This window comes from Aegilops tauschii, chromosome 6 (genome assembly GCF_002575655.3).
Source record: "Aegilops tauschii subsp. strangulata cultivar AL8/78 chromosome 6, Aet v6.0, whole genome shotgun sequence".
Lineage (NCBI taxonomy): Eukaryota > Viridiplantae > Streptophyta > Magnoliopsida > Poales > Poaceae > Aegilops > Aegilops tauschii.
Genome location: NC_053040.3, coordinates 125,037,095 through 125,056,521, shown reverse-complemented (window position 1 = coordinate 125,056,521; position 19,427 = coordinate 125,037,095). Strand labels below are relative to the sequence as shown.

General features: G+C 45.4%; 2 long non-coding RNA genes across 2 annotated transcripts; one reads left to right on the top strand and one right to left on the bottom strand.

Moving 5' to 3' along the window:
- Positions 1-6,497: 6,497 nt before the first annotated feature.
- Positions 6,498-9,410, bottom strand: LOC120966260 (uncharacterized). The gene is made up of 3 exons (XR_005759634.3): positions 9,045-9,410; positions 7,798-7,950; positions 6,498-7,715 (listed from the first exon to the last, which is right to left on the bottom strand). It is a non-coding gene; the product is annotated as an uncharacterized lncRNA (long non-coding RNA).
- Positions 9,411-11,115: 1,705 nt separating this feature from the next.
- Positions 11,116-13,276, top strand: LOC120966259 (uncharacterized). Its single transcript, XR_005759632.3, has 2 exons — positions 11,116-12,215; positions 12,360-13,276. It is a non-coding gene; the product is annotated as an uncharacterized lncRNA (long non-coding RNA).
- The last annotated feature ends 6,151 nt before the right edge of the window (positions 13,277-19,427 follow it).

Below are 19,427 nucleotides of genomic sequence, written 5' to 3'. Positions count from 1 at the left end.
CAGTGGGTTGATGCCCCATGGCCTTCTATTCTGCAAAGATGTTTGGTGAAGATATAGGATATGTTTCATGAGGAGAACCATGGCAGAATGATTGACCATCAGAAGTATAAGAAAGAGTTGGACAAGGTGAACAAGCAGTTGGATACACTTGCGGATCAGTACAGTCAGCTGGTTGAGGATGTCAGCAAGATGTTTAATTGGGTAGATCAGAACAATAGGGTCATGAGTGATGAGAGTTCAACCAGAAGCAGATGGATGTGAACAAGGACATGGAGAAGCTAGCTATCAGCAAGGAGAAGGAGAGTGCTGCCTTTGGCAAGATGAAGGAGATGGAGAAGCTGGCTCAGGAGCACAAGGAGATGAAGTGCATTCTTAGATCTCTGGGAGAGATCATTAGGAACACCAGGAAGGAGAGGGATGAGATGAAGGAATAGAGGGACTGGCTGGTAGAGGAGAAGAAGAAGCTGGAGTTTCTGGTGGGTGATCTTATGAAAGCTGGTCATAGCAACAAGGACAAGCTTGCCAAGATCAAGTCAATCCTTGATGAGTGAACAATGATGTTCATCACCTCAGTTAGAAATTATGTTAAGCTAATATGTGGCCTCAGAACAATATAGCTGGCCTTGGGGTTGTATATTTTGGTAATCCCCTAGTTATGTAATGACTGTAATGATTATCTGCAAAACTACCTCCAGTTAAGTTATGTAATGTCTATAATGACTAGCTGCAAAACTACCCCCGTTATGTAATGTTGTTAGCTTTCTATACTAAGAGCTATGCTATTATGAATCTGAAATTATTAATCTGCTTATTTGGACTAAATGGTCAATGGTCAAGACCAACTGGGCATGGCCAAGTTGGTGCACTCACCACCTAAACCTTTAATTTAGTCTTTAGGGTGTTTCGGGCTCGACAAAGCCAAGTAAACCACTAATTTAGTCTTTAGGGTGGATCGGGCTCGACAAAGCTACCATTTAGTCTTCAAGGTGGCTCGGGCTCGACAAAGCCAAGTAAACCACTCATTTAGTCATTAGGGTGGATCGTGCTCGACAAAGCCAAGTAAACCACTCATTTAGTCTTTAGGGTGGATCGGGCTCGACAAAACCACCTAAACCACTCATTTAGTCTTTAGGGTGGATCGTTCTCGACAAAGCCAAGTAAATCACTCATTTAGTCTTTAGGGTGGATCGGGCTCGACAAAGCCACCATTTAGTCTTCAAGGTGGCTTGGGCTCGACAAAGCCACTTAAACCACTCATTTATGCTTTTGACCGGATCGTGCTCGACAAAGCCAATTAAACTACTCATTTAGTCTTTAGGGTGTCTCGGGCTCGACAAAACAACCCAAACCACCATTTATTCTTCAAGGTGGCTTGGGCTCGACAAAGCCACTTAAACCACTCATTTATGCTTTTGGCTGGATCGTGCTCGACAAAGCCAATTAAACTACTCATTTGGTCTTTAGGGTGTCTCGGGCTCGACAAAACCACCCAAACCACCATTTAGTCTTCAAGGTGGCTTGGGATCGGCAAAGCCAATTAAACCACTCAATTAGTCTTTAGGGTGGATCGTGCTCGACAAAGCCAACTAAACTACTCATTTAGTCTTTACGGTGGATCGGGCTCGACAAAACCACCATTTAGTCTTCAAGGTAGCTCGGGCTCGACAAAGCCAAATAAACCACTCAATTAGTGCTTAGGGTGGATCGTGCTCGAGAAAGCCAATTAAACTACTCATTTAGTCTTTAGGGTGGCTCAGGCTCGACAAAACCACCCAAACCACCATTTAGTCTTCAAGGTGGCTCGTGCTCGACAAAACCACCTAAACCACCAATTAGTCTTTAGGGTGGATCGGGCTCGACAAAACCACCAGTCTTGTAGAACAGAAAGAGAATCAAAGCAAACAAGTAAATTGTTGATCACACAAACATGTTCTCAACCATAATAGTTCTCAGCCATACCAGTTCTCAAACTTAGCATACTAACACAAACAAGTTCTCAAGCTAAATACTGATTACACATAACAGTTCTCAGGCATAGTTTCTGAAATTTAGAAATACTTAAGGCAGGTAGTTCAAAAGACAACAGCCAAATTGTGCATTAACTAGTTGCCACTAACATAAAAGTAACCCCTCTTCCTGGTGCTCTGGAACCTCTTCCTTTTGGACCCTACTGTTACTCCCTCTATTGTAGTTGCAGCCCTAGGTGCCATGTAGGGCCTTCCACCTCTCATGCTGGGTGCATTGCTTGAACCTGAAGCTCTTGTGGCAGCCTGGGAAGGAGTAGTAGAAGCATCACTTGTGATGCTTGCCCTTCTAGAAGTAGCAGTTGTTCTTCTTGGTCTTGTAGAAGCAGCAAGCTGGGCAGGACCAGTAGAAGCAGTAGTTCTTCTTCTTCCCCTGGTAGATGCAGCAGGCTGGGCAGGACCAGTAGTAGTTGTTCTTCTTCCCCTAGTAGTTGCAGCAGGTGGTGCACTGGCTGTAGCCTGGGCAGGAGCAGTAGAACTTCCCCCAGCTTCATGGTAGTGAGTTCTGGTTGTCTAAGAGAGCACACATCATAGCCCAACAATTAGGATGAAGCCATCAAATGATTAAAACAATGAAAACTTTAGAGGCTAGTTGTTTGTGCTAGTTTCATGGCAATGTTAAGTTGAAAACAATGAAAACAATGTGCATATTCCATACCTTGTGCTTGTCCTTTCTTGCCTGAAGATGAGGCTTCAGGGGTTGAGGGCAGTAGGTGTACCTATGTTTCTGCATCTTGCAGTTGCTGCAGGTGATAGTTGCCATCCTTGATGTATCCTTCCTTGTTGGGACCTCAAATTGCCCCTTCCTCCTAGTTGTTTGCTTCCTGCCCTTCTTCTCTTTGAACACTGGTGGATCTATGTCTGCAGTTGGTGTCCTAGGCCAATAGTTAGGCCCTGGTACAGGGTAGATGATGTGCTTGTATGTTTCCTTATACAATGGTTTTTTGAAGAACTCATGCACATAGTCTTCTGGTTGTCCCTTCACTCTTGTAATGGCAGAAATTGCATGGTTACATGGCAACCACATAGGTCCCATTTCTTGCAGTCACAGGTCCACTTATCAAGGTTCACACAATAGGTAAACTCCCCACTAGTGACTTGCCAAATACCAGGACCTGCCATGTATGCAGTGCAATGCCTAGAGTACTTCTTTGACTCCTCCAACTTCTCCATATAAGTGGGTGTTATCTCCCACTTACTCTTCTCTGTCTTCTCTCTAACTGCTTGGTATTTAACCATCAACTTAGTTCTGAATCCATCTACACAGCTCCTTATTGCCTTGTTCCTCACATCTAGTATCATCTTGTTAAATACTTCACTAAGATTGTTGACTACTAGGTCTGTCTTGCATGTGTGATCCATAGCATGCCTTGCCCAAGTCTCTTTAGGGATATTACAAAGCCACTTCCAAGCATCTTCATCCTCCTTTTTCAGTTCATTCATTGCAACCTCAAAACCATTCTTGGTGTATGAATATGCAGCATTTTCCATATGCTTCTTCAACTCCTCACTCCTGAAGCCAGCTGACTGGAAATTTGCATAGATATGTCTAAGACAATATCTTTGAGGTGAGTGTGGGAACACAGCTTGAATTGCATTCAACAGCCCCTGTTTAAGTCATAATAGAGATTATTATTCATATAAATTGCTCCTTCCATGCATAATACACATTATTATTTCTACAACTTGCTCATTCAATTGTAAAATAAAAAATATACCTTATGTCTATCAGAGATGATTGTGTATGTGCCCCACTTGTTCCCCTCTCCAATGCAAGCTCTTAATTGGCTAAGAAACCAAGTCCAACTATCCTTGTCCTCCTTATCAACAATACCAATAGGGAATATGTTGTTATTCCCATCCCTACCAGTGGTAGCAAGTATCTGTTGCCCAGTAGAAAGCTTGATAAGGCAACCATCTAAACCTGTATTCAAGATATGGGTAGTGAAATGGGTATATTATTAAGTACAAGATATGGGCAGTGAGCTGGAGTAATGTAGAATGCATATAATACCTATAAAGGGCCTACACCCATTCAAGAAACCTTCTTTTGAAGCATTCAGACAGTAGAACATGTAGTGGAACCTAGGATTTGTACTAGGATGGAGCTCTAACTCTGTGGTAGTGACAATGCATTTGCTCCCAGGGTTGGTATCAAGCACAACTTGAAGATAATCCCTAAACCTTGTGTATTGTCCCTTCATGTCACCTTCCACCACTTCAATGGCCAATGACCTTGCCCTGTAGGCCTTGGTCTTTGGCACTTCCAGCCCCTACTTTGTCTTTGTTCTTTTTAAAATTGCATCAACACCAGCCCTTGGATTATCTCTCAGTTGCTGCTCACAGGTTCTGGCCATCCAGTCAACTGTCACTTTTGTTTTTTCTCCATGTGCACCACAAGTGTGCAACAACTTCATCTTCTTGATGCGGAATGTCTTCTCATGAGAAATTGTTGATGCAGTCATGAAAAAAGGACACCCACTGTCCCTTTCTGTGCAATGCACAATGATCCTATCCTTGCAGTTCCTATGGTACTAGAAATAATTCTAAGGATTCTGATATGAAAATTCCTAAGTGCTCTTCTAAACTGATACACATCAGTGAAGCACATACTCAAGCAAAGTTGGTCATGAGCATCTGGCTTGCTCTCATCATACCAGATCCTAATCCTGGCCCTCTTGGCTTGACTCTTCCTTCCACAAGGCAATGGCAGACCTGACTCATCATCTGATTCACTGATGCCATAGTCTCCAGGGAAACAAGCTGAATCATCTGATGGAATGAAATCAGGAATTACCTCAATGTCAGCTTCATGGTGTGATCTTGTAGTGGGGCCTGGTTTGCCTACTTTCTTGAATGTTTGAGGAAGTGCTATCTCAGGTTCTGCGTCTGAGTCCTCTGTGTCTGGACACATCTCTTCCACTTCTGTGTCTCCTTCAAAGTGATGCATAGGATCCTCTCTCTGTTTCCTTTTCTGCTTCAACTTCTCAATGATTTCCTCTTCCTCCTCATTACCTATGTCACACTCTTCCTCTTTGTACTCACACCAGTTCAAATCGACAAACCCTTCATCATCAGAGGGGCCAACATCTTCCTGTAATTTCTCTTTGCCCTTTGCTTTTTTCAAATTCATGCTCTGTTGTGTGTTAATATAAGCAGCCTCTTCACTTGGCTCTGCAACAGCAATGGGCACAACATACAGCTCCTCACCTGGGTCTGCAACAGCAATAGGGAACAATACTCCTGCCTCATCTATAGAAATAATGTTGGAATCCCCCACATGGCATATAGGTACTTGTTCCTCCACAATATTTGCCCTATTAAAATCTCCTGGATTAGGCTCATTAGCCTTAATTACAGTTATATTGAGCACCTTCTGCTCAGCATAATGGTCTAGCATCTCCTCCACACTGTCTTCACTGTCAATAACCTGCATTCCTTCTGCCCCCTTTCCCTCTTCTTTCATATAGAACATGTAGTCAGCTTCAGTATATCCCTCTTCTGTCTCTAGCAGTGCTAACATGTGAATATAACTAATTTCTGACAGAGAAATGGTCCTTTCCAAGTTGTCTCTCCATTGAAAATGGTACCTTATTTCCCATATCTCATCATCCAAACTACACAAAATTGAGGAGAATTAGTGCTTGATTGATTGAGTTTTAATATTGTAAGTTGTTTCAGATTGCACACTTTATTGAACAAACACTCATATGCACTATCAAAACTTGCACATAATTTACAGGACAACAAGGATTAAACCCGCACATAATTTACAGCACAAAAACTTGCACAATTCAGTGAAATTAACAAGGATTAAACAAACCAATCATGAATTAACTATAAACCCTAAGCTATAATTCCTATTGTAACATGTTATATAGAGAAGATATTAACTATATCAGCTAGAACACTTGAGTAAACAGACAATAATCTTCAGTAAATTAGGTACCAAAAACCAAACATCCCTAAAAACTACTAAAATCTAACAACCCTAAAAGGACATCAGTCAAGCACATACTCAAGCTTTGTTTACCGAAGATGATCCTATCAAATCTAACAGCCCTAAAATATACAGTAACCCTAGAAGAGGGGGATGGAGGAGGAAGAAAACTTACTACACGCCGCCGAACCCTGAAGCCCACTGATGGCCTTCTCCCACGCCGGAAGCCCTGATCTTGCGTGCTAGGGCAGCCGCCGCACGCCGCTCAAGGTCCCATTCCGGCATCGATGGGGGCGAAGAGGGGCTCCGGCGAGACGGCTGGCTGCGTTGGCAAACTACGGCTGCCGAGCCAGTTGTCTACCTCCGAGAACCCATCACCATCGCCTCCAGTACCTCCGCCGCCGACTGACTCGCCGGTGCCACCGCTAGGTTTAGCCACCACCGCCATCGCAGAACAGAGAGAGAGAGAGAGAGAGAGAGAGAGAGAGAGAGAGAGAGAGAGAGAGACGGGGGAAAGAGGGATGGGGAAAGGCGGGGGAAAGCAGACTGGGCCGGGAGCGTTTTGACCACGCGCGTGACCTAACGGCCGTCAACCCAGTCGCCGTTCGGTTAGTCCGACGTGGCACCTGACGGGTGGGCCTGCCATGTCAGAAATCGGTTTAGTTGCGGCTAAACGGTCATTTGTTTTTATTGAAAATGTACAACAAAAGTGGTGGATTTTTGGAACGCGCTACAAATGTGGTGGCAAACTGATGCTTGAACTTCAAATGTGGTGGTTTTTTACAGTTCACTCGTTTATTACCCAAACCCTTGTGCACGATGTAATCATTATTTGATACTGATATAAAATTGCCATGAGGGCTTTCCCTAAAACAAACATTACACAAAGCCTCCAATTAAAACTAACAAACCCATGACCGAACCGTAAAAAAAACACATGATGGACCGTATGGCATATGCAAACAATTCAGAGGGCTGATTTTACAGTAATATATGGGACCCTGATCTCACGACCCAAGTAGCAGCGGTCAAGTAGTGAATCATACACCATCCTCTAACTGAACTCCGAGCGAGTCTTTCAGCACTATGACGAGGTACGAAGCAACATGGAGGTATGATCCAGGACAGCACTTTTTTTTCCTAGCGAAAGAGAGGCCACCGCCTCCGATTTTCATTAAGAAAACGAAATGGTTCGAACCATAAGAACATCATCTGCAGGACTCCGAGCGACTCCCAGCATATTTACAACCTGAATCACGAAGGATCAGGGCCAAACCAGCTAACCTGTCACATGACCAAGCAGCTAAAAGCATTGCCAACAAAGGCTCGGCTCAGACTCCATCTTACAACTGATTAGATAAACTACCAGATCAACTATCCCAGCTACCTAGAGAAAAAGTTACCCCCAGTACAGCATTTGATGGCAAAGCAAGCTAAGCATCGATTCAATCAGCGTTCGGAAGCTCCAGCGCTGATCCCCCACGGACTCCCCTAACCACAACAATTGCAACTAAAGAAAAGTGGACTCAATCAATTGGATGCGGCAGGCCACACTTTGCCCGAGCGCGTCTTTGTCTTAACTTGCGCATTTTTCTTCTTGAGTTGCTCCTCCCGAGCAATTTCATTGTCTATGCAGGCCTGCTGAAGGTTCTTCAAAACAACATCCACGTCAACTCCATCAAAGAGAATACCCTTGTTAACTGAACCAGCCCTCATAACAGCCACCGACCTTTTAGCGTCTCCAAGCAAGACTAGTCAAAATAGAACATCATGGTTAATTTCAGACAGCAAATAGATGCCCGTGCTACCCAACTACCGAGCTTAGATATTTACCTTCAATGTACTCTGAAGAACATTTCTGTTTGAGAGCATCCTACACAAGCTCAATCCTCAGCACCATCTCTTTTCTATCAGCAAGAAGTGCTTTTGCACTTTTGATGTAAGCCTTGATGTTCTGTTTCTCTGACAGATAATTCTTTTCCTCGACTGAAACAAAGCCACAATAAACTATTACTCGTGGTTACAGAAAGAGTAACTTCTTCTCAAGTAAAACCAAGAGAACAATGATATAAATATCTGTAACACAAGTGCAACTTTGAAGCAAATATATAGCAATAAAACAAGCACCAAGGTAATTGTACATCACTGTTCCAACAAAAAGGGAGAAAAGGTAACGGAATATTTTTTTTTACCAACAGATCCTCCGAAAAGATAACCACAAGGGGTGGAAAGGGGTCTAACTTTCAAAGGAAAAAGGTGTCATGCACTGTCAAACATTCTTGGATCCCACCTCCTCAAGGAATGCAGATTAATCCAAATATAAATGGCACAAAAGGGACAGCAGACAAGCATACGTCAAAAGTAGAAATTTCTGTTTTTAGTGCCCTTGCTATGTTCAATAGCATGGGCAGGAACTGGCAGCTGGAGAGCGGAATGCTGGACAAGCCACTCGCCAATAACAAGTCCATCATCGAGTTCGATGGAGGAAAACTACCAGCACGTCCTGAAAGGAGGACCATGGACCCATGACAATGATGCTCTGCTCCGCCGGCAGAGATCTCCCTGGACACGCTCCCCATATGGGTGTGCATCTACAAAGTTCCTCTGTCCATGCTGAATAACAAGAGGGGACCTGCGGTGGCGGAGAAGCTGGGCAAGGTCAAAGAGGTACATGACACATTCGGCCAGTCCTGGAATGAGTTCCTTCGTGTTCCCATTGAGCACAAGGTGGCTGAGCCACTAAACAAGTGGATCACACTTGAAGGGAATAGAGATGACAACAAGACTGTCAGATGCAAGGTAAAATATGAACGTGTCCCTCATTATTTGACATACTCACTGCAACCAGGAAGAGGAAAACACCGTACGTTTTTGCACTGAACAGAGGGGATCCTCGTTCAGTACTGTACTGCATTACCTTTGTATGACAAGCCATTACCTAACTATACAGATAGCAGACACTACTTCATATCAAACTATGTAGCATTATCACTGATAAAAAATAGCTGTAAATAAGAAGTAGTGCACATAGATCAAGAAGACAATAAAGCAATACCACCAGCTGGCAGGGAATTCAGTACCTTCCTTGTTGGGATCAAACCTGACATCGGCAGCAATCAGATGTGACTCTGACAGAATAGTTGTCAACTTTTTCCGCTTGGCAAAATACTTGTTTCTGATTTTTCTTGCTCTTTCGTTTTGTACGGCCAAGATCTCTTTTCTGGCTTTCGTAATCAACTCTGTAGAGAGGTGTTTCTCATTGGTCACAGAATCAGGACCGGGAGCATCACGGACAGCCAATATCCAAGCAAAACTGGACATCTTTTAAAAGGTGTATTGGCGGCTTGCCAAGCCTTCATCATCTCTTTAGCAATTCCCTGGAGCTGCAAAAAAGAGAGAAGGAAAACAACAATCAACACATTTGAATCATATGTGCATATTTGGCCTTCATCATTCGGCTTTATAAGGCATACACACATATTTGGGGTCATCAGTTTGATTAATGGATATGAGTTATATGCTACCAAAAGTATATCATAGATTTGATGGAGTGCGTGGCACCTTCGAAATGACATTATTTTCAGGAAAGGTGGTGATGATTATGCCATGCGTCAACAGTTCTTATCCAAAGCTATGCATGATCCATGAGCAGACATTTAGGATGGCCTAGCGGATGTGGCCAGCAGAGGGAAGCGGAAGATGGAGGCAGAGAGAAGAATCAAGTCCCAGATAGAGTGCTACGGGAGAGGCTAGCTGCGGAGTGGCTAAAACTGAACGCCTATGCTAGTAAAGTTTCTGTGATTTCTTGATCAATATACACCATTTGAAAAAAGTGTATCATAAAGTGAATATTCGAAAGAAAATTCTAACAGTATACTTTGTTGGTCAAGTTGAGGAGTGAGGACATAAGAATACGTGCACTTCTTATAAATCCGTATAAAGGAAGTAAATCTACCATTTCTCTCGGCAAACACATAACAAAAGCTAAAAACATATCAGGTAGGACTCACTGGTCAGCCTGGGGGGCCTACGAAGGACTTCACCAGTGTCGAACTCGCCGAAGGCAACACATGTATAGAGGGCTCCCGAGGTATTGTTGGCACTGCGGATTGCCCGGTTATAGTAGAGAGAAAATGCGATTCTCTGTTAAAGAACTGAGCAATGTGCAGAGCTCTAAATCTATGCTTGCAGGGGTTGCTCAGGACAATATCAATTTATCAGTTTCCTGAACCAACTACCGGGCTTTAAGTTAGTAAAAGTACACCGCAGTGCTAACAGTGAAGCTGATGGCCTAGGTTTAGTAGGATTGGCGTGTGTAGTGGTGTGATGCTTCATTCAACCCCGGCCTATGTGTCCGAGCTGGTGTCATGAGATTGTAAAGTTTCTGTGATTTCTTAATCAATATACACCATTTGAAAAAAGGTGTAACATAAAGTGAATATTCGGAAGAAAATTCTAACGATATACTTCGTTGGTCAAATTGAGGACATAAGAATACATGCACGTCTTATAAATCGCCATAGAGGCAGCAAACACATAACTAAAGCTAAAAATATATCACCATGATTATTGAACCAAATATACCCGGAAAAAGGTGAAAAAAGAAAGAAATAGCCATACACCCCATGTACACCATGCATGGATAGACTCTAGTAGAGATAGTAGTACTAATTTTTAGGCAGAGAAGCGCAGCCGCAGTGAGAGAAAAGAAATAGACAATCTGGTGGCGAGCAGTGTATGAACAGCCGGTCTTATAAATTGATGTACATCGGCCCAGCTCAACCGACAGTCGGCCATTTCCCAAATTAGCCATGAGGTATCTTGGTCCTTAATACCATCATGGAAAAGATTGGTCTGCTGGCGTATCGCTTGGACTTGCCTCCAAATAGTCAGGCACACCCTGTCTTTCGTGTTTCTCAGCTAAAAGAACATATCCTAGATCATACACCTGTGTTTGCCACACTGCCGGCTCCTCTGCCGTTGGGTAAGTGCAACCTGAACAACGTTCCCGCAAAAAAAAAAAAAACCTGAACAACGTTGAAGCGAGGAAACACTACTCAACTGTAAGCCTGGGGTTATGGTCGTCGTCGATGAGAGAACTCTCTATGAACCCCTTTCCCAAGTTCTCTCTATCCCATCCCAACTCTCCTACCTACCCTGACTACCTTCTCCGGAAATTGTTGCTCCTAGCTATGCTGTAGTTAGGAATAGGATACAACAAAATTATGCTTATTTATTCGGCCATTCCAAACAGAGAATGCTGTAGTTAGGATACAACAGATGAGACAAAGTAATTACCTCAGTGAAATTCTCAGATTTGGTTTTCTCCAGGAACTCAATAGATTCAAATACCCTTTCAATGTCAATCGTTGTTCCGAATTCCAGTAGCTTCCTGTTGTAGTTAATTCCAAGGACGTGACACAATGCATGAAGTTCTGCGAGGGCTGCAATTCAGAATAAATTACAGACGAGTTAGGTGGGGGATAGGAAGCAACTAACCAAGGGTTTGGTGATCCAGTTGGGATTTAAAGTTCCACATCACATAGAAAACAAACATATAGCCCAAGGGTGATCCAATTGTACACGGAGACGTAAGAAATTTGGGATAAAGTGCAGAGTTGATGCGATTTTAGGTACACAGTTCGATCGAGGGGAAGAAAGACGGAGATCATACCACTATCATTTGCTTCATCGGTGTTCTGCACAGGTACAACCTCAACCTGCTGAGGATTCTTCTCAGGAATCGCGTTCCCATCCGCATCCCCGTCGTTCTCGGGCGGATTTGGGCCCCAGGCAGCCCAGGCCATTGCCTGGGGCGTGGGAAATTTTCTAGGCCTAGATTTTTTTAAAAAAGTGTTCGGCCTGGGGCGCAGCCCACTTCCAAGCCCAGGCAGCCCAGGCGAACTGGCCCGGTCGCCCAGGCCGACTCCCTCTGCCCGCACGAACGCGCAACCCTCACCGCCCGCAGAGACGAACCAGCCGCAACCGCCCCTTCTGCTTCTTCCCCCGACTTGACGAACCCTAGGCGCCGCCACCGCCTGCCGTCGGTGCCGCCACTGCCTGCCGTCGTGCCTGCCAGCTCCGTCCGGCAGCGCCCCCGGGCTCCCCCCACCTTCCAGTCTTCGCTCCCTTCTGCTTCTGCGGCGTCCCCGCGTCAGGTTGCGCCGCTGCCGGCTGCTGGCCTGTCCGGCGAGGGCGCGAGGCGGCGACCCCGGCTAGGCAGCTACGGCGGCTAGGGCGCGAGGCTACATGTCAGTATGATTAGCTCTTTGTGATTAAATTTTCTGGAGAAGTCTATTGTGCTGCTTGAACTGCAACTTTGTATTCTGAATGACCCCTGATTGTATTGTTAGTCTCATCTGTTACATTTGTTACTTTTTTTTATGTACTTCTAGGCTTTTGCAAATGCTCTTGTGCTGTTGTGCACATTCATCCCAGCCAGTATCCCAGCCACTTGGACTCTACTAATTCAACTCTGAAGAAGAACAAGGTTAATGATATAAGAGGACTCCAAAACTTGGCCAAGTCATTATCTGCACAGGGTTCTGGTCAGTTCTGTAATGCCATGAATAGTATAAATTATGCATTGAGAAACTGTTTCTGCTTTAACTGGAGAAATAACTTAAATGCCATGAGTGAATACACATTCTATTCATGACCATGTAGTCTTCATGAAGCTGTTGGATAGCATAGCATACCTTAAACCTTGCAGTAGTCAGGGTAATGAATCTTCTGTTTGATCTTTTAAATCAGCCGTGGCACAGCGCAAAGCTACGAGACAAATTTCAGTACTTGAAGAAAAAATTGTGATTAAATAGCAGAAGAAGACTTGATGGCCGTTTGGAAAGAAATAAAAGCTGCCTTAATCTATTACTTGTATTTTGTTAGCACACCAAGTTAGGTCTTGCAAAAGTTGGCAACAGCTTAAATTAGTGCTGAAAGATGGTTATAAATGTTCAAATTAGACCCATGTTTCTTTCTTTCTTATGTTACTATAGGACAAAGCTTTGTGCCGAATAGGCAGAAAAGGGAAGCCATGTATTTGGTGATACATGTGGCAGAATAGCATAGTGTAGAAGAACCAAGTTCTTTTGTAAGGAAGCATAACTTCAAATCAACTGTTTTGAGTAATTTTTTATGATGATTTTAGTTGCTAGATGCCACTGTTTGTTAGACCCATGGGAGGCTCAGATCAACCAATCCTTTGATTTGGTATCAATTTTTTGTATCATCTATATATGCTACATATAGTCTTTTGATTTGTCTTGCTTTATTAGTTGACCCATCATGGAACAAATGCTGCCATTGAATATTATGTTTGGTTTCTTATTAGTTATGCAAGATAGATTGACTTTTGTATGCCTTGGAACTGGAGTTTTTTTTGGGTAGTATTTAGCCCTTAGTTTCTCGCCTGGGACGTCAGCCAATCCTGGGTCCGCCACTGGTTCTCTAGGTCCACGATCTCGTTCACATCTTCATCCTTGTCCAACTCCGGCTCAACCGGCGCGGCCCTGGACGAATTCGTGACCCGCTTCACATCTTCATCCTTGTCCAACTCCGGCTCAACCGGCGCGGCCCTGGACGAATCCGTGACCCGCTTCTTCTGTACGGCTCCGGCTCCGCTCCCCCCACTGGCCGCCACGGCTGCAGCCTTTCCCCCTTCTACCATTGCTGCGGACCTGCGGTTCGGTCAGATGATCGGATAACGGATGACTATAGAACAGCAGCACATAGGTAGGAACAGAGACCGAATTCTGCCGTACCTCGCACGCCGACGAGCGGAGCGGGAGGAGGTCCGGTGCCGAGAGGGGAGAGAAAGGAGGGGGAGCCGTCGAGGAGGGCAGGTGGGGAGAGGAAAGAGAACGGAGGCGAGAGGAGGGCAGGTGTCTTGCGGAGAAGGGGAAAGCGGTGGAGAGGAAGAGAGGGCCGGGCCCAGGAGCAGTGAGGCAGAGAGGGCTCCCGTTGGCTCTCGTTGCGTGATGCAGCTCACATCTTGGAGCGCAAGTTGATCAATTATTATCGCACAAGCAAGTAAATTGAATCACACCGTTGCCATGTGAATGAAATATCACTCTCTTCCTTTTCTGTATTATGAGATGACACTTGGGAGGGCACTTTAAAGTGTCTGAATCCACTTTCTATGTTAGTTTAAGCAATAATATCGTTAGGCACCAAAATAGTGAAAATGGCAGCTCCATTTTCCAAAACTTTATGTCTTATAAAAATGTGAAAACACACAATTTGACATTTTTCCTTGGGAAAATAGAAAAAAAATACATGCCTTGAATTCCGATGACGTGGATCTCTCCCAGTGGAAAAGTACACAACTGACTAAGAAGATTGGAATGCGGTACCAAAATACTCATAGGGTCTTTCATTCCAGCTAAAGATGGGAGACTGCCCCCGCGTCGCTCCTCGGGGTGACACGGGCGGAAAACCCAGCGCCGGCGCCCCCGCTCCCCCATCCCATCCCATCCCCTCGCCGTCGTCGGCGCACGCCTGAGGGCAAAGCCCCTCGGCGGCCGGCAGCGACGGGATTCGTTCTTGCGGCGCGCATGTGGTGGTGGGGGCTCGGGTTCTGCAGGTCGGCGGCTCTCCGGCGGCCCCTGACGGCGTAGATCCGACCCCTCGCGGCGCTCCGGCGGCTCCTGGCTACGCGGATCTGGCAATGGCGGTGTGGGCGGGCGGTTGCTCGACGCCTTTCTAGCGGAGCAGCGGCTGCGGCGGGACACGCGGGCTTCGGCCCGTATTTCCTGCTCGGCGGGATGGGGCGGGGTGGCGCCCCCCTCCCTGGCTTGGTGCTGCGGTCCTGGCTGGCCCGGCATGGCTGGCAGCGTAGTGGGTGATGGGGAGGCTCAGCCACCTTCGGCTGCACGGTGGGCGACCTGCCGCTTCCCTCGCAGCGCTTCTGGCGGCGTCGGCGACTCCGGAGGCTTCGGCTGGGTGTCTCTCCGGCGTGTGGGGGTGTGGTGGCAGCCCTCCCCCTGCTCTCGTGAAGCTTGGTGGTCTCCGTTGCAGTGCGGTGGTGGGCGCCAGATCTGGCCGGTTTGGCTGGCTTCGGCTCGCCGGCGGGTGCTGGCGATGAGGATGGCGGCTCATGCGTGATGGTGGCGCCGTCGTCGCGTAGGAGGTGTGTGGGACAGCGGGCTTGCGGATCGGTGGTGCTGCACCACCGGTTGCGTGCGGGTGCTCGGTGAGGTGGCTCTGGGCGAAAGCCTAGACGGCACGGCGTCCGTGGATGTCGCTTTTCCTCCTTGGGGGGGGGGGGGGGCGTCGTGGAGCCTCTCCTCGCCCAGCGCCTTCGGACCATGACATTCGGGCGAAAGCCTAAGACTCCACTGTGTGTCGGGCGATGGCGTCGTTCTCTCACGTCGCTACCCCCTTGGGGGCGTCGCCTTGAAGGTCATCGGCCCCCCTTCGCGCTTTCCCGGAGCTGGACGCGCACAACATCGCAGTCGGCAGGTGCTCGGCTGGCGATGTGGATGGTTGGCGTGGCTTCTTGTGTGGCAACGATGGCGGCTTTGGGCAGAGTTGGTTTGCATCTGAGTTTTGGAAGTCGGTCTCATCCGGCGTGTTCGAGGGGTTGTCGAGCCTCACATTGTCTTTCTAGAGTCGGAGCTGCTGAGGAGGGGCCCTTGCGACGATGATGACGTGAGGCGGGTGGTCGGTTCCGGCGCTGGCTCAGTGCTTTTTCTCCTGCAATGCTCGTCGACGGAGTCGGAGTTGTCGATTGCCGACGCGTGTGGTTGACTATTTGGCTTTGGCCGATGCAGGCCTCGGCGTTTGCTTCAGGTGTGGGCTACATCGATGGTGGAGTCGGAGTCGCCCTCATGGAGGTGTGATGACGATGGCACTGGGTTGCAACCTCGACGGCGTTCTCTCCTTTGCGACGTGTGTGCGTTCTTGTGTGGGTTGCCAGGTCGCCTGGTGTGTCCTGTGTGGGCGTGTTGTAACGGTTTTCGTCCGGTTTTCCGTTAATTAACCGGACAACTCTCTTCTTCTTTATTAATAAGATGAGGCAAAGCTTTTGCCTCCGTGTCAAAAAAATGATATAGCATCTAGATTTGACCTCTGTTAAGGTGCCCGCACTCTTGTCTTGAGTCGTTGCCTCGTGTTTCGATTTAACCGAAAAGTAGAATCCTATCATTTCACTACTCGACAGAGGTTCCTCATTCATCCATCGGATAGGACGCCCCATCTATGTAGCAAGATAATGAGATATTGGCTTTGGCTTTTGTAATTACGCTCTCATATTTCTTTTTTGATCTCATCATTTTTTATGTGGTCGGAAAACGAATGAGATCAGAAAAGCCATCATTGGAGGCAAAGAATGCAATAGCTTCGGTGAGTGCAAAGCCCAAAATGGCATAACCAAATGGTTGTTTAGCCAATGATGATGGATTTTGCACCACGGAATGAATCAAAGAACTAAGGATGTTTCCAATACCGATAGCAGCTCTGGCACATATTGATTTAGCACCTTCTAACATCTCAAGTCGAGAAAAACACTTTTCTTGCACATATTGATTTAGCACCTTCTAACATCTCGAGTCGAGAAAAACACTTTTCTTGTCACAACTTTCCTTCACTGTTCTTTCTTGGATTTCTTGTTGATGATTCGAAGTACTTGGGTCTACACCTCCATAATTTTCTAATGTTGGGATATACAGACCACTAAATTGATACATATTAACACAATTTGCAAGGCTTGTCATATGGGTTGTGGATTGAAAATCATCAGGCATAAATATAGTTCGGGATTTTGTCAACCCTTGTGGAGCTAGGTGGGGTATCATGAACTACTAGATCAGCCCCCCTGTGGTTGGGTAGACTCTCAGCAGCTTGGTTTACACATGGCACGGAAATCTATTTGTAGTAATTATGTGAAAAAGTCAAAAATAGCATTGGGGTTCAGTTGGCAAGAAAGTCCTTCCTACATTTGCGAGTAAGGGGCAACCTTTTTTTTTATTAATTCACACGTAAGGCAAAGTGCTTAATTTTAAAGAAGCATCTAGTTCCATCTTTCTTTCGTTAGTTAAGCCACCATTTTCTAAGAAGGATTTTTGTAATTCTGGATTAATAATACTTAGAATGGCTTTTTCATATTGAGAAATTCTGTCTAGTGGCATTCAATCACAGAAGTCGTTGACGGCAACATAAATCACAACAATTTGTTTTTCAATTGGAAGTGGTTCATATTGTGGTTGTTTGGGCACTTCTGTAAGCCTTGCACCTCTATTGAGTAATGCCCGAGTCGCAACATCAACGTCTGACTCAAATTGAGCTAAGGCGGCCACTTCGCGATATTCTTCGAATTCCAGTTTTGACTGCTCTTAAGGTGCCCGCACTCTTGGCTTGGATCGTTGAGTCGTGTTTCGTTTAACCGGAAAGTAGAATCCTATCATTTCACTGCTCGACAGAGGCTCCTCATTCATCCATCGGATAGGACGCCCCATCTATGGAACAAGATAATGAGATATTGACTTCTTTGACATTTGTAACTACATTCTCACATTTTTTTTGATCTAATGACTTTCTATGCGATCGGAATACGAATGAGAGATCAGAAAAGCCATCAAAACAATTTGGACTAAGCATAACATTAAAATTGTGAAAAGAGCATTACGACAAGGATGTGAAGGCATCCTTGCAGGTTGATGTTCTCCTTAATCCCCGTCTGTTTGATATCTCGAATGAGATATTGAACGACAAAAGGACAACAATTCATCTTAGGGATCTTAGTAAAATTTGACAATGCTCCCAAGACATAGCTTCTGTTGATTAGGTTACTAGTTGTTGGAGCCAAATAAGAACATAAAAGAACCTCCATAAAAGAAAGTTGAAACCTGTCTTTGTCATCTACATTTGTGTAGGTAAGCAATAGTTCTTCCTCTTTGGCTAGAGACTGACTCTTCCAGCTTTCTCAGACCAAAATTTGTCCATCTTTATGATGGCTTTGTCACGAGGATTACCAACTAGAGGCATTTCTGATGACCCACAAGAATATGGGATCAATCGTAGTCCTTTCGATAAGTAAGAGTGTCGAACCCAACGAGGAGCAAAAGAAAATGACAATCGGTTTTCAGCAAGGTATTATCGACAAGCACTGGAATTATCGGTAACAGATAGTTTGATGGCAAGGTAATTTGTAACGAGCAACAAGTAGAAATTGTAATAAAAGTGCAGCAAGCTGGACCAATCCTTTTTATTGCAAAGGACAAGCGAGAACGGTCTCTTATAATAAGCAAAATGTTCTTGAGGACACATGGGAATTATCGTCTAGTCACTTTCATCATGTTTGTTGGATTCGCGTTCGCTACTTTAATAATTTGATATGTGGGTGGACCCGTGCTTGGGTGCTGCTCTTATTTGAACAAGCCTCTTACTTATCATTACCTCCTCTCGCAAGCATCTGCAACAGAAAGAAGAATTAAGATAAATCTAACCATAACATGAAACATATGGATCCAAATCAGCCCCTTACGGAATAATGCATAAACTAGGGTTTAATCTTCTTTCGCTCTAGCAACCCATCATCTACTTATTACTCCACAATGCTTTCTCTTAGGCCCAAGTATGGTGAAGTGTCATCTAGTCGACGTTCACATGACATCACTAAAGGAAGCAACAACATACATATCATCAAAATATCGAACGAAAACCAAATTCACATGATTACTTATAACCAGACTTCTCCCATGTCCTCAAGAACAAAAATAACTACTCACAAATAATGTTCAAGATCAGAGGTGTCGTGGTTTTGCCACGGCAGATATCCTTGTGAAAGGACTAAGTCTGGAGGCCATCGCAACTAGGTGGTCGCTTGAATGAGGTTGATCGGGAACGAAGGACACGAGTTTGCCCAAATTCGGCCCCTCATAGTGGAGGTCAAGACCTACTTCCCGCTTGACTGATATTGCTGGAAATCTCGATTACAAGGATGCGGATTCGCTAACCTAGCTCTCGATTGATCGTAACTTGGTCTTTTCGTTCTAGGGGCTCCCCTTTATATAATAGGTCGAGTCCCTAGATTTACAATAGATTCGGGGACGTAGTAACAACATGTATCCTACTCTAACTTCTATATGTCTTGCTTCCCAAGTTGGGTGATTCTGTATGGGCCTTCTTCTTAAACTGGCCCTGAAGAAACAAAAAAGTTGAAGGATTAAGCTATGGGTTTATTTCTCAAGACATCATCTTCTCATCCCTCCATTGCCTCTTGTTCCGCTCTTATGACGTGCCCGGCCGGGTCAAACTTATTCGCGGGGTCTTGCGGCTAGTTCCACAATTATCATTTATGTGCTTTCGATACCGTGACATCACGTCACCGATCGTCGATACTCATGTGTGACATCACAACAGTTCTTTGAGTGGGTTTGTCAGGTGCGATAATTGAGGAGTCTTTTTAGCCATAATTTATTGTGCCTCCTAGAGTTTCGTGCTTGCCGCTTGGGTTTCCCCTT